Source organism: Pristiophorus japonicus, chromosome 13 (assembly GCF_044704955.1).
Source record: "Pristiophorus japonicus isolate sPriJap1 chromosome 13, sPriJap1.hap1, whole genome shotgun sequence".
NCBI classification, from domain to species: Eukaryota; Metazoa; Chordata; class Chondrichthyes; family Pristiophoridae; genus Pristiophorus; species Pristiophorus japonicus.
This window is the reverse complement of record NC_091989.1, coordinates 105,731,589-105,743,724: the sequence shown is the minus strand read 5'-3', so window position 1 is coordinate 105,743,724 and position 12,136 is coordinate 105,731,589. Positions and strand designations below refer to the sequence as shown.

Sequence of the window (12,136 nt, the reverse complement as noted above, 5' to 3'; positions counted from 1 at the left end):
GGTAACAAAGACATGAATGAGGTTTCCAGCAGCAGAAGAGCTGAGGCAGGGGTGGAGGCGGGCAATGTTACTGAGGTGGAAAAAGGCAGTTTTAGTTATGCCGCGGATATGTGGCTGGAAACCCATTTCAGGGTCAAATATGACACCGAGGTTGCAAACAGTCTTGTTCACCCTCAGATTGAAGCTAGGAAAAGGGATGGAGTCAGTGGTTGGGGAACGCAGTTTGTGGCGGGGACCAAAGATAATGGCTTCGGTCTTCCCAATATTTAATTGGAGAAAATTTCTGCTCATCCAGTACTGGATGTCGGACAAGCAATCTGACAATTTAGATACCAAGCAGGGGTCGACAGAAGTGGTGGAGAGGTAGGGCTGGGTGTCGTCAGCATACATATGGAACTGACTCCGTGTTTTTGGATGATATCACCAAGGGGCAGCATATAGATGAGAAATAAGTGGGGGTCAAGGATAGATCCTTGGGGGAACACCAGAGGTAACGATGCAGGAATGGGAAGAGAAGCCATTGCAGGAGATTTTCTGGCTATGATTAGATAGATAAGAATGGAACCAGGTGAGTGATTTCCACCTAGCTGGACGATGGTGGAGAGATGTTGGAGGATGGAGTGATAACTGTGTCAAAGGCTGCAGGCAGGTCCAGAAGGACGAGGTGGGATAGTTTACCTTTGTCACACTCACAAAGGATGTCATTTGTGACTTTGATGAGAGCCGTTTTGGTACTGTGGCAGGGGCAAAAACCAGATTTTCTCCAATTAAATATTAGGAAGGATTCAAACATTGAATTCATGGAACGATGGTCACAGATTTGGGAGGAGACAACACATTCAAGTACTTTGGACAGGAAAGGGAGGTTGGGGATGGGCCAGAGCTAGCAAGCAAAGTGGTGTCAAGGGTTGTTTTTTTGAGGAGAGGGTTGATGATAACGGATTTGAAGGAGAGGGGAGTACCTGAGGAGAGAGAACCGTTAACAATGTCGGCTAACATGGGAGCCAAAAAAGGAAGTTGGGTGGTTAAAACTTTTAATACAATTTTTAAGAGGAAAAAAGTAAAGAAACTTTGAAGATAGTGGTAACATGGCACCTGTTCAACTTGCCAATCTTACTGCTTTTCATTGACATCTTGTCACTCTTAATGACTGCTTGTATAGAAACACTTTTTTAAAGAATAAAAACAATTATCCTGAGTTCAGTAAAGTAATACATGCAAACAGAAGCATCCCTCAGAATATTTCCAAACAGGCGTGGTGCACTAAAGTTCAGGTTGCTTGTTAAACAGGGTACTTAGATATTCCCACAAGTATGTGCTTTCTATTCAAAGTAGAAGTTAAGAATTTATGGCGTGCATCACCCACTTTGGGTAATGTTGGGAGAACTCAATATATTAATAACTCGATAAGATGTTTACTGTAAACGAATATGGATTGTTAAGCTACATTTCCTAAGCTACTGCAAGGGTAGGTAAATGGGAATGTTATGTGCGGACAAAGAACAATATTTTCTTATATTACTTGTGTGGCCTTTGAACTTATGGATAACATCATGATTATTACTACCTGCGATTAACACATTAATTACATTAATCCAATTAACTGTGCAAGTCTTGCAATCAAAATAGTTTTGCCTCGAGGGAAATAAACACCAGACTCACAAACAGGGAAAGAAATCTCCTTCAGTAGATTTGACAATAACCTTGAATATCCAGTTCTATAGGGATGAAGAATTAAATTTATAGGGTTGTCTTGTCCCAAAACAGAATGTTGTACAGTAGTGAGTTCCATACAAACCGAAGTTTATAGGGTGTTTATTTTAAAATATGTTCTTCTACTTCTCAAAGTTCCAAGAGGAGGACATGCAGACTTCAAGTTAGCACCGCAAAGCACCATTTGTGAGCCACTCCTGCAATGGTAAGCATTATTACAGATATATCCACTGCATGGGGGATTATCAGTGAGTGAATTGCAGAAGGGAATACCTGGTGAAGCACATAGCACAAGTGAGAAGGAACAAGTACAGGTGGAGTTGAAGAACCAGCTAAACACAGTACTTCACCAACGTCACTGCTGTCCAGTAGTCTGTTCTCAGAGCTCTCTAACCATGCTGAGGGAGTGCTCAACAGCATAGTTATGGTAGGAGCCGATACAAATGATGGATATGTCTTGCAGGGCAATGCTACATTCATTCTACCCATCCATCCCACTCACATGCCTCCAGATGTGTTCCTAAGCATACAAGCCCAAGAAGTTATCAAAGCAATTCCAAGGGTGCCTTTGAGGGGGCATTGAACTAGCACAAGTAGATAATGGGGCATCTCTATCGCTAAAGGCACACATTAATACAAAGCAGCTATGCAATTCCATTTGGTAAAACATTTATCAGCACAATTAAGAAGCAGAAGACACACACTGAACACTTTCACTATGGAGTAGCACCACAGCCATATTCACTGAAGAAACCTGCATCACACAGTACTGGGTTGACTGATGTGCGAGTGAGTCATGATGGATCTTTTGGTATGATGCAGATTAGGGTAGTTAGGGAGAAATAATGTGGTACTGAGTCTTGATGTGTGACTGGGCCCAATAATGGTAATGTTTTATTTGGCAAGAGCATGGCATATGTGAAGATTACTGTTGTGCATTGGAAATATTAAGGCACTTGGGTAACTGCTTGATCTATTAAACCCAGCCTGAAGACTCTTGCAGACTGGGCTGTTCTTTGCCCGGGCACGTCTTCTGTTTCATGTACATTATAGTTTTCTTCCTCTGTTTGCTGCTGCCTTTCTTCTTCTGCCTGTTCTGTGGCAAAGATATACAGGACACAACAAACTACAATAACCTTGGAGATCTTGCCCAGCTGCAATGTAACACTCTCCCAAATCTGTCCAAGCATCTGAATCGTTGATGGTCATGGTGTGCTTGACTAAAGTCTTGGTGAAAGTGTACATCGGATTCAATCTTTAAATGTAAGAGATTTAGGTCAAAAAGCAGGAGAAATGTTTTTTACATAGAAGGTTGTATGACACTGGAATGCATTACAGGATGATCGTGATCAAAACAGAGAACATGTCAACATGTACAAATAGGTTCGATAGGTGGTTGAAGGAAAGAGGAATAAAGATATGTATAGGGGATTAGATCTACTCATGTGGAGGATAACATAGAAACATAGAAAATAGGTGCGAAAGTCATTCGGCCCTTTGAGCCTGCACCATTATTCAATATAATCATGGTTGATCATGCAACTTCAGTACCCCATTCCTGCTTTCTCTCCATACATCTTGATCTCTTTAACGTAAGGGCCACATTGAACTCCCTTTTGAATATATCTAACGAACTGGTCTCAACAACTTTCTGTGGTATAGAATTCCACAGGTTCACAATTCTCTGAGTGAAGAACTTTCTCCTCATCTCGGTCCTAAATGGCTTACCCCTTATCCTTAGACTGTGACCCCTGGTTCTGGACTTCCCCAAAATCGGGAACATTCTTCCTGCATAAAATCTTTCCAATCCCGTCAGAATTTTCTATGAAATCCCCTCTCATTCTTCTAAATTCCAGTGAATATAAGCCTAGTCGATCCAGTCTTTCTTCATATGTCAGTCCTCATATCCTGGGAATCAGTCTAGTGAACCTTCGCTGCACTCCCTCAATAGCAAGAATGTCCTTCCTCAGATTAGGAGACCAAAACTGTACACAATATTCCAGGTGTGGCCTCACCAAGGCCCTGTACAACTGCAGTAAGATCTCCCAGTTCCTATACTCAAATCCCCTAGCTATGAAGGCCAACATGCCATTTGCCGCCTTCACCATCTGTTGTACCTGCATGCCAACTTTCAATGACTGATGTACCATGACACCCAGGTCTCATTGCACCTCCCCTTTTCCTGATCTGTACCATTCAGATAATATTCTGCCTTCCTGTTTTTGCCACCAAAGTGCATAACCTCACATTTATCTACATTATACTGCATCTGCCATTTGCCCACTCACCTAATCTGTCCAAGTCATCCTGCAGCCTCTTAGCATCCTCCTCACAGCTCACACTGCCACCCAGCTTAGTGTCATCTGCAAACTTGGAGATATTACATTCAATTCCTTTGTCTAAATCATTAATGTATATTGTAAGTAGCTGGGGTCCCAGCACTGAACCTTGCAGTACCCCACTAATCACTGCCTGCCATTCTGAAAAGGACCCGTTTATTCCTACTCTTTGCTTCCTGTCTGCCAACCAGTTCTCTATCCACGTCAATACATTACGCCCAATATCCTGTGCTTTAATTTTGCACACTAATCTCTTGTGTGGGACCATGTCAAAAGCCTTTTGAAAGTCCAAATACACCACATCCACTGATTCTTCCTTGTCCACTCTACTAGTTACATCCTCAAAAAATTCTTGAAGATTTGGCAAGCATGATTTCCCTTTCATAAATCCATGCTGACTTGGACCAATCCCATCACTGCTTTCCAAATATGCTGCTATTACATTTTTAATAACTGATTCCAACATTTTCCCCACTACTGATGTCAGGCTGACCGATCTATGATTCCCTGTTTTCTCTCTCCCTCCTTTTTTAAAAAGTGGGGTTACATTAGTTACCCTCCAATCCATAGGAACTGATCCAGAGTCTATAGAATGTTGGAAAATGACCACCAATACGTCCACTATTTCGAGGGCCACTTCCTTAAGTACTCTAGGATGCAGACTATCAGGCCCTGGGGATTTATCGGCCTTCAATCCCATCAATTTCCCTAACACAATTTCCTGACCAATAAGGATTTCCTTCAGTTCCTCCTTCTCGCTAGACTCTCGGTCCCCTAGTATTTCTGGAAGGTTATTTGTGTCTTCCTTAGTGAAGACAGAACCAAAGTATTTGTTCAATTGGTCTGCCATTTCTTTGCTCCTGCATTATAAATTCACCTGATTCTGACTGCAAGGGACATACATTTTGATACGTCCTTACTACAAAGTATAAATGCACACGAGGCCCATCCTTGAGAGAAGGTCAGTCTGTGACCTGTCCTTTATTCCTTAGCACTCAAGTGATGAAGGTGGGTGGAGCTTCCCCTTTTATACCTGAAGGTCCAGGTTAGGAGTGTCTCCCACCTAGTGGTCAGTGTTCTCACGGTGTACAACTTAGGTCAGTTTATACATGGGTTACAATGCAGGTTGAATACATGACATCACCTCCCCCCCCCCAAAGTCTTATTGGGATCACAGGTTGAGTCTCTCTGGTGGTTTACGCTCCCTTGTAGAGCGCCTGAGTTGGGGCTCCGGTTGTTGGGCGCTGGCCTGAGTATCTGCTGTTTGCAGTGCCTCAGGCCTGGGCTGGGCTCTCCTCCCTTTGGTTCCGGTGTTCAGTCACCTGTGGTGGAGTGAACTCTATATCGTGTTCTTCCTCTGCTTCTTCTATGGGGTTGCTGAACCTCCTTTTTGTTTGATCCACATGTTTGCGGCAGATTTGTCCATTGGTAAGTTTAACTACCAGAATCCTATTTCCCTCTTTGGCAACCACAGTGCCTGCGAGCTATTTGGGCCCTGCAGCGTAGTTGAGGACAAAAACAGGATCATTTACATCAATACATCGCGCCCTCGCATTCCTGTCATGGTAGTGATATTGTGACTGGCGCCTGCTCTCGACAATTTCTTTCATGGTGGGGTGTATAAGGGTTAATCGGGTTTTGAGCGTCCTTTTCATTAGTAGCTCTGCGGGTGGAACCCCTGTGAGCGAGTATGGTCGGGATCTATAGGCCAACAGGAGGCGTGATAAGCGGGTTTGTAGGGAACCCCCTTGGAATCTGAGCATCCCTTGTTTGATTATCTGCACTGCTCGTTCTGCCTGGCCGTTTGAGGCCGGCTTGAACGGTGCCATTCTGACATGGTTAATTCCATTGCCTGCCATGAAGTCCTGGAATTCAGTGCTTGTGAAGCACGGGCCATTGTCGCTGACCAAGATGTCCGGTAGACCGTGGGCGGCGAACATTGCCCATAGACTTTCTACCGTGGCAGAGGATGTGCTTGAATTTAAAATGTCACACTCGATCCATTTGGAGTAGGTGTCTACTACAACCAAAAACATTTTCCCCATGAAAGGACCTGCGTAGTCCACATGGATGCATGACCAAGGCTTGGCGGGCCATGGCCAGGGGCTAAGGGGGGCTTCCCTGGGCGCATGGCCCAGCTGGGCACACGTGTGGCACCTGCGAACACAAAGTTCCAGATCTGCGTCTATCCCTGGCCACCAAACGTGTGACCTGGCAATTGCCTTCATCGTGACAATGCCCGGGTGCCCATTGTGGAGTTCTCTGATGAACACCTCTCTGCCCATCTGGAGCATGACTACGCGGTTTCCCCACAGTAGGCAATCGGCCTGAATCGAGAGTTCATCCTTGCACCTGTGAAATGGTTTAAATTTCTCAGGGCATGCCCTGTACGTGGCTGCCCAGTCCCCATTCAAGACACATTTCTTGACTAGAGACAATAGCGGGTCTCTATTTGTCCAGACTTTAATCTGATGGGCTGTCACGGGTGAGCCTTCGCTTCCGAAAGCTTCAACAGCCATGACCATCTCAGCACCATGCTCGGTAGCCCCCTCAGTGGTGGCTAGTGGGAGCCTGCTGAGTGCATCGGCACAGTTTTCGGTGCCCGGTCTGTGCCGAATTATGTAGTCATAGGCAGATAACGTGAGTGCCCACCTCTGTATGCGGGCCGATCCGTTTGCATTTATGGCCTTGTTGTCGGCCAAAAGGGACGTTAGGGGTTTGTGATTTTTTCTCTTCACATATCTATAGAAGCTTTTGCAGTCAGTTTTTATGTTCCCTTCAAGCTTACTCTCATACTCTATTTTCCCCCTCCTAATTAAACCCTTTGTCCTCCTCTGCTGAAATCTAACTTTCTCCCAGTCCTCAGGCTTGCTGCTTTTGCTGGCCAATTTATATGCCTCGTCCTTGGATTTAACACTATCCCTAATTTCCCTTGTTAGCCACAGTTGAGTCACCTTCCCCGTTTTATTTTTACGCCAGACAGGGATGTACAATTGTTGAAGTTCATCCATGTGGTCTTTAAATGTCTGCCATTGTCTATCTACCGTCAATGCTTTAAGTATCATTCGCCAGTCTATCCTAGCCAATTCACGTCTCATACCATCGAAGTTACCTTTCTTTAAGTTCAGGACCCTAGTCTCTGAATTAACTGTGTCACTCTCCATCTTAATGAAGAATTCTACCATATTATGGTCACTCTTCCCCAAGAGGCCTCACACAACAAGATTGCCAATTAATCCTCTCTCATTATACAACACCCAGTCTAGGATGGCCAGCTCTCTAGTTCATTCCTCGACATATTGGTCTAGAAAGCCAACAGCAGACAGTTGTGTCTGGAGAGTCAGTGACGAGAGCGGGAGAGTCCGTGAGTTCCGGGGAGTCCGAGTTCAGGAGGTCAGTGAATAGGTAGGCCCTGAGATCGGTGAGTAGGTAGGCCCTGAGCTCAGCGAGTCGTAGGTTCGGGGGTCGTGAGTTCGGAGGCTGGGAGATCGTTGAGGTGAGTTGGTAAGTAGCTCTCTTTTCTCTATTTCTTTTTAAGTAGGTCAGGAGTTTGGAGGCCGAGAGTTTGGGAGATCACAGAGGTCGGTGAGGTGAGTTGGCGAGTAGCTCTCTTTTCTCTATTTCTTTTTAAGTAGATTTTAAACCAAATAAGGCTAACTAGAGGGATGGCAGTGCAGCTCAGCCCCGTGCAGTGCACATCCTGTGGCATGTGGGAAGTCCTGGACGCTTCGCGCAGCCTCAACAACCATGTGTCAGGAGGTGTCTCCAGCTTCAACTGCTCGAGCTCCGCATTTCGGAGCTGGAGCAGTGGGTGGCGTCAATAAGATGCATTCGCGAAGCTGAGAATTACGTGGATAGCACGTTTCAGAAGGTGGTTACCCCACAGCTTAAAGACGTGCAGGTGGAGGGGAAGTGGGTGACCACCAGACGTAGTAAGTGTGCTAGGCAGGTAGCGCAGGAGTCCCCCCGTGAGTCCATCTCGTGTTGAAACCGATATTCACTTCTGAGTATCGGCAAGGACGATGGTGCTTCTGGGGAGTGCAGCCAGAGCAAATCCCAAGGCACCATGGGTGGTTCAGCTGTACAGGGGGGAGAGACTAAGAACAAAAAAGCCCTAGTGATAGGGGATTCTATAGTTAGGGGAACAGACAGGCGTTTCTGCGGCCGTAGATGCGACTCCCGAATGGTTTTGTGCCTCCCTGGTGCCAAGATCAAGGATGTCACAGAGCGGACACAAGGCATCCTGGGGAGGGGAGGGTAAACAGCTCGAGGTCGTGGTCCATATCGGGACCAACAACATAGGTAAAATGGGGGATGAGATCCTACAGGAAGAATTTAGGGAGCTAGGAAGAAAAATTAAAGGGGAGGACGTCAAAGGTAGTAATCTCCACGTACTACCGGTGCCACGTGCTAATGAGTACATGAATAGAAGGATAGAGAGGATAAACACGTGGCTGGAAGATTGGTGTAGTAGGGAGGGCTTTAAATTCTTGAGGCATTGGGACCGCTTCTGGAGGAGATGGGACCTATACAAATCGCACCTCAACAGCGCCGGGACCAATATCTTCGCGGGGAGTTTTGCTTGTGCTGCTGAGGAGAGTTTAAACTAGCTTGGCAGGGGGATGAGAACCTGAGAACGAATTCAAAAGGGAAGGAAGTAAAGCAGAAGTTGGATAGCAAGAATCTAGAAAGCGTATCTAGAGGAAACAGGGCTTAGTATGTAGTAAGCAAGGAGGTCTTCCTGTGCTGAATGGTATATACTTCAATGCAAGGAGTAGAGTGAATAAGGTGGATGAGCTAGAGCACAGGTAGACACTTGGGAGTATGACATTATAGCCATTACAGAAACAAGGCTGAAAGAGGGGCAGGTTTGGCAGATTAATATTCCTGGCTACAGGATTTTTAGACTAGAGAGGGGTGTAAAAGAGAGGGGGGAGTTTGCGATATTAATTAAAGAAACTATTACAGCGGTGAGGAGGGATGATATGTTAGAGGGATCATTAACTGAGGCCATATGGGTCGAATTGAAAAATAAAAAAGGGGCAATCACACTGCTGGGAGTGTATTATACACCCCCAAACAGAGGGAGGGAGATAGAGGAGCAAATATATCGGCAAATTGCTGTAAAGTCTAAAAACCATAGGGTAGTAATAGTAGGGGATTTTAACTATCCAAATATTGATTGGGACAAATTTAGTGTGATGGCTATAGAGGGTGCGGAATTCTTGAAATGCATTCCAGAGAACTTTTTTAGTCAGTATGCAGCAAGCCCAACACGAGAGGGGATGGTCTTGGATTTAGCTTTGGGGAATGAAGCTGGGCAGGTTGAAGGGGTATTAGTGGGGGAGCATTTGGGTGCCAGTGACTATAATTCAGTCAGATTCAAGTTGGTTATTGATAAGGACAGGAATAGGCCTGGAATAAAAGTTCCGAATTGGGGAAAAGCTAATTTTGCTAAGTTAAGGTGTGATTTGGCCATAGTGGACTGGATAGAGCCACTTGTGGGTAAATCGGTGTCAGAACAGTGGGAGGCATTCAAGGAGGAGATCTGAAAGGTTCAGGCCAAACATGTGCCCTTAAAGAAAAAAGCTGGGAAAAATAATTCGAGAGCCCCTTGATGTCAGGGGACTTACAGGGGAGGATGAAGAAAAAAGGGGACGCTTATGTCACAACGGCTGAATACTTCAGAATCTTTAGAGGAATATAGAAGGATAAGAGGTCAAATTAAAAAGGATATTAGGAATGCTAAGAGGGAGCATGAAAAATTCTTGGCTAGTAAAATTAAGGAAAACCCTAAGATGTTCTATAAATATATTAAGGGTAAGAGGGTAACTAAGGAAAGGGTAGGGCCTATTAGAGACCATGAGGGTAATCTTTGTGAGGAGGTGGAAGATGTTGGTAGGGTTCTTAATGAATATTTTGTATCTGTTTTCACAAACGACAGAGGTAATGCAGATACTGCTATAGAGGAGGAGTGTGATATTCTTGATGAAATAAATATAGTGAGAGAGTAAGTATTAAGGGGTTTATCAGCTTTGAAACTAGATAAGTCCCCAGGCCCAGATGAAATGCATCCCAGGTTGTTGAGCGAAGTAAAAGAGGAAATAAATAGCAGAGGCCTTGACCATCATTTTCCAGTCCTCTTTGGATCTGGGCATGGTGCCGGAGAATTGGAGGACTGCTAATGTAGTACCCTTGTTTAAGAAGGGAAAAAGGGATAGGCCGATTAATTACAGGCTTGTCAGCCTAAAGTCAGTGATGGGAAAATTATTGGAAAAAATCCTGAAAAATAGGATAAATCTGCATTTGGATAGGCAAGGATTAATTAGGGACAGTCAGCACGGATTTGTTAATGGAAGATCATGTTTAACTAACCTGACTGAATTTTTTGAGCAGGTAACCAAGAGGGTCAATGAGGGTAGTGCGTACGTTGTAGTATATATGGACTTTAGCAAGGCTTTTGATAAGGTCCCGCATGGTAGACTTGTCAGGAAGGTTAAAGTCCATGGGATCCAGGGCAAAGTGGCAAGTTGGATCCAAAATTGGCTTGGAGGTAGGAAACAAAGGGTAATGTTTCCAGTGGGGTTCTGCAGGGCTCAGTTCTGGGTCCCTTGCTTTTTATGGTATATATCAACAATTTAGATTTGAATATAGGGAGTATGATTAAGAAGTTTGCAAACGACACTAAAATTGGCTGTGTGGTTGATAATGAAGAGGAAAGTCATGAGCTGCAGGAGGATATCAATCTACTGGTCAGGTGGGCAGAGTAGTGGCAAATGGAATTTAATTCAGAGAAGTTGGAGGTGATGCACTTTGGGAGGGCTAATAAGGAAAGGGTATACACATTAAGCGATAGGCCACTTAATAGTGTAGATGAACAAAGGGACCTTGGAGTGCTTGTCCACAGATCCCTGAAAGTAGCAGGGGAGGTGAGTAAGATGGTTAAGAAGGCATACAGAATGCTTGCCTTTATTGGCCAAGGCATAGAATATAAGAGCAGGGAGGTTATGCTTAAATTGTATAATACTTTGGTTAGGCCACAGCTGGAGTACTGCGTGCAGCTCTGGTTGCCGTATCATAGGAAGTGTAAAGTCCTGTCCCTGCAGTACAGATTCACACGAGGCACATACTGAAGTCAAGGTCACTCAGGACCTGCACCTTTATTACACAGCTCTCGAATGTATCCAGTGTCTCCTGCAAGCGAACCCCTGGTGGTAAGGTAAGCTTGTGGTTACAGGTCATCTCTAGTTACAGTCATGTATAGCATGGTAAGATAGTTATGTACAGTAGTGTGAGGTACATGACAGGAAGGACATGATTACACTAGAGAGGATGCAGAGGAGATTTACTAGTATGCTGCCTGGAATGGAGAATCTTAGTTGTCATCATCATCATAGGCAGTCTCCCGGAATCGAGGAAGACTTGCTTCCACTCTTAAAATGAGTCCTTAGGTGGCTGAACAGCCCAATACGAGAGCCACACTCCCTGTCACAGGTGGGACAGACAGTCGTTGAGGGAAAGGGCGGGTGGGACAGGTTTGCCACATGCTCTTTCCGCTGCCTGCACTTGATTTCTGCATGCTCTCGGCGTTGAGACTCCAGGTGCTCAACGCCCTCTCGGATGCACTTCCTCCACTTAGGGCGGTCTTGGGCCAGGGACTCCCAGATGTCAGTGGGGATGTCACACTTTATCAGGGAGGCTTTGAGGGTGTCCTTGTAGTGTTTCCGCTACCCACCTTTGGCTCATTTGCCGTGAAGGAGCTCCGAGTAGAGCATTTGATGTGGGAGTCTCGTGTCTGGCATGCGGACTATGTAGCCTGCCCAGTGGAGCTGATCGAATGTGGTCAGTGCTTCAATGCTGGGGATGTTAGCCTGAATGAGGACGCTGATATTGGTGCGCTTGTCCTCCCAGGGGATTTGTAGGATCTTGCGGAGACGTCGTTGGTGATATTTCTCAAGCAACTTGAGGTGTCTACTGTACATGGTCCATGTCTCTGAGCCATACAGGCGGACAGGTATTACTACAGTCCTGTAGACCAGGAGCTTAGTGGCACTTTTGAGGGCCTGGTCTTCAAACTCTTTTCC

At 45.3% G+C, this 12,136-nt stretch overlaps 1 protein-coding gene across 4 annotated transcripts in view; it reads right to left on the bottom strand.

Moving 5' to 3' along the window:
- Positions 1 to 12,136, bottom strand: part of LOC139278726 (diacylglycerol O-acyltransferase 1-like) — a 247,479-nt gene that overhangs the window by 69,804 nt on the left and 165,539 nt on the right. The window lies entirely within an intron of this gene.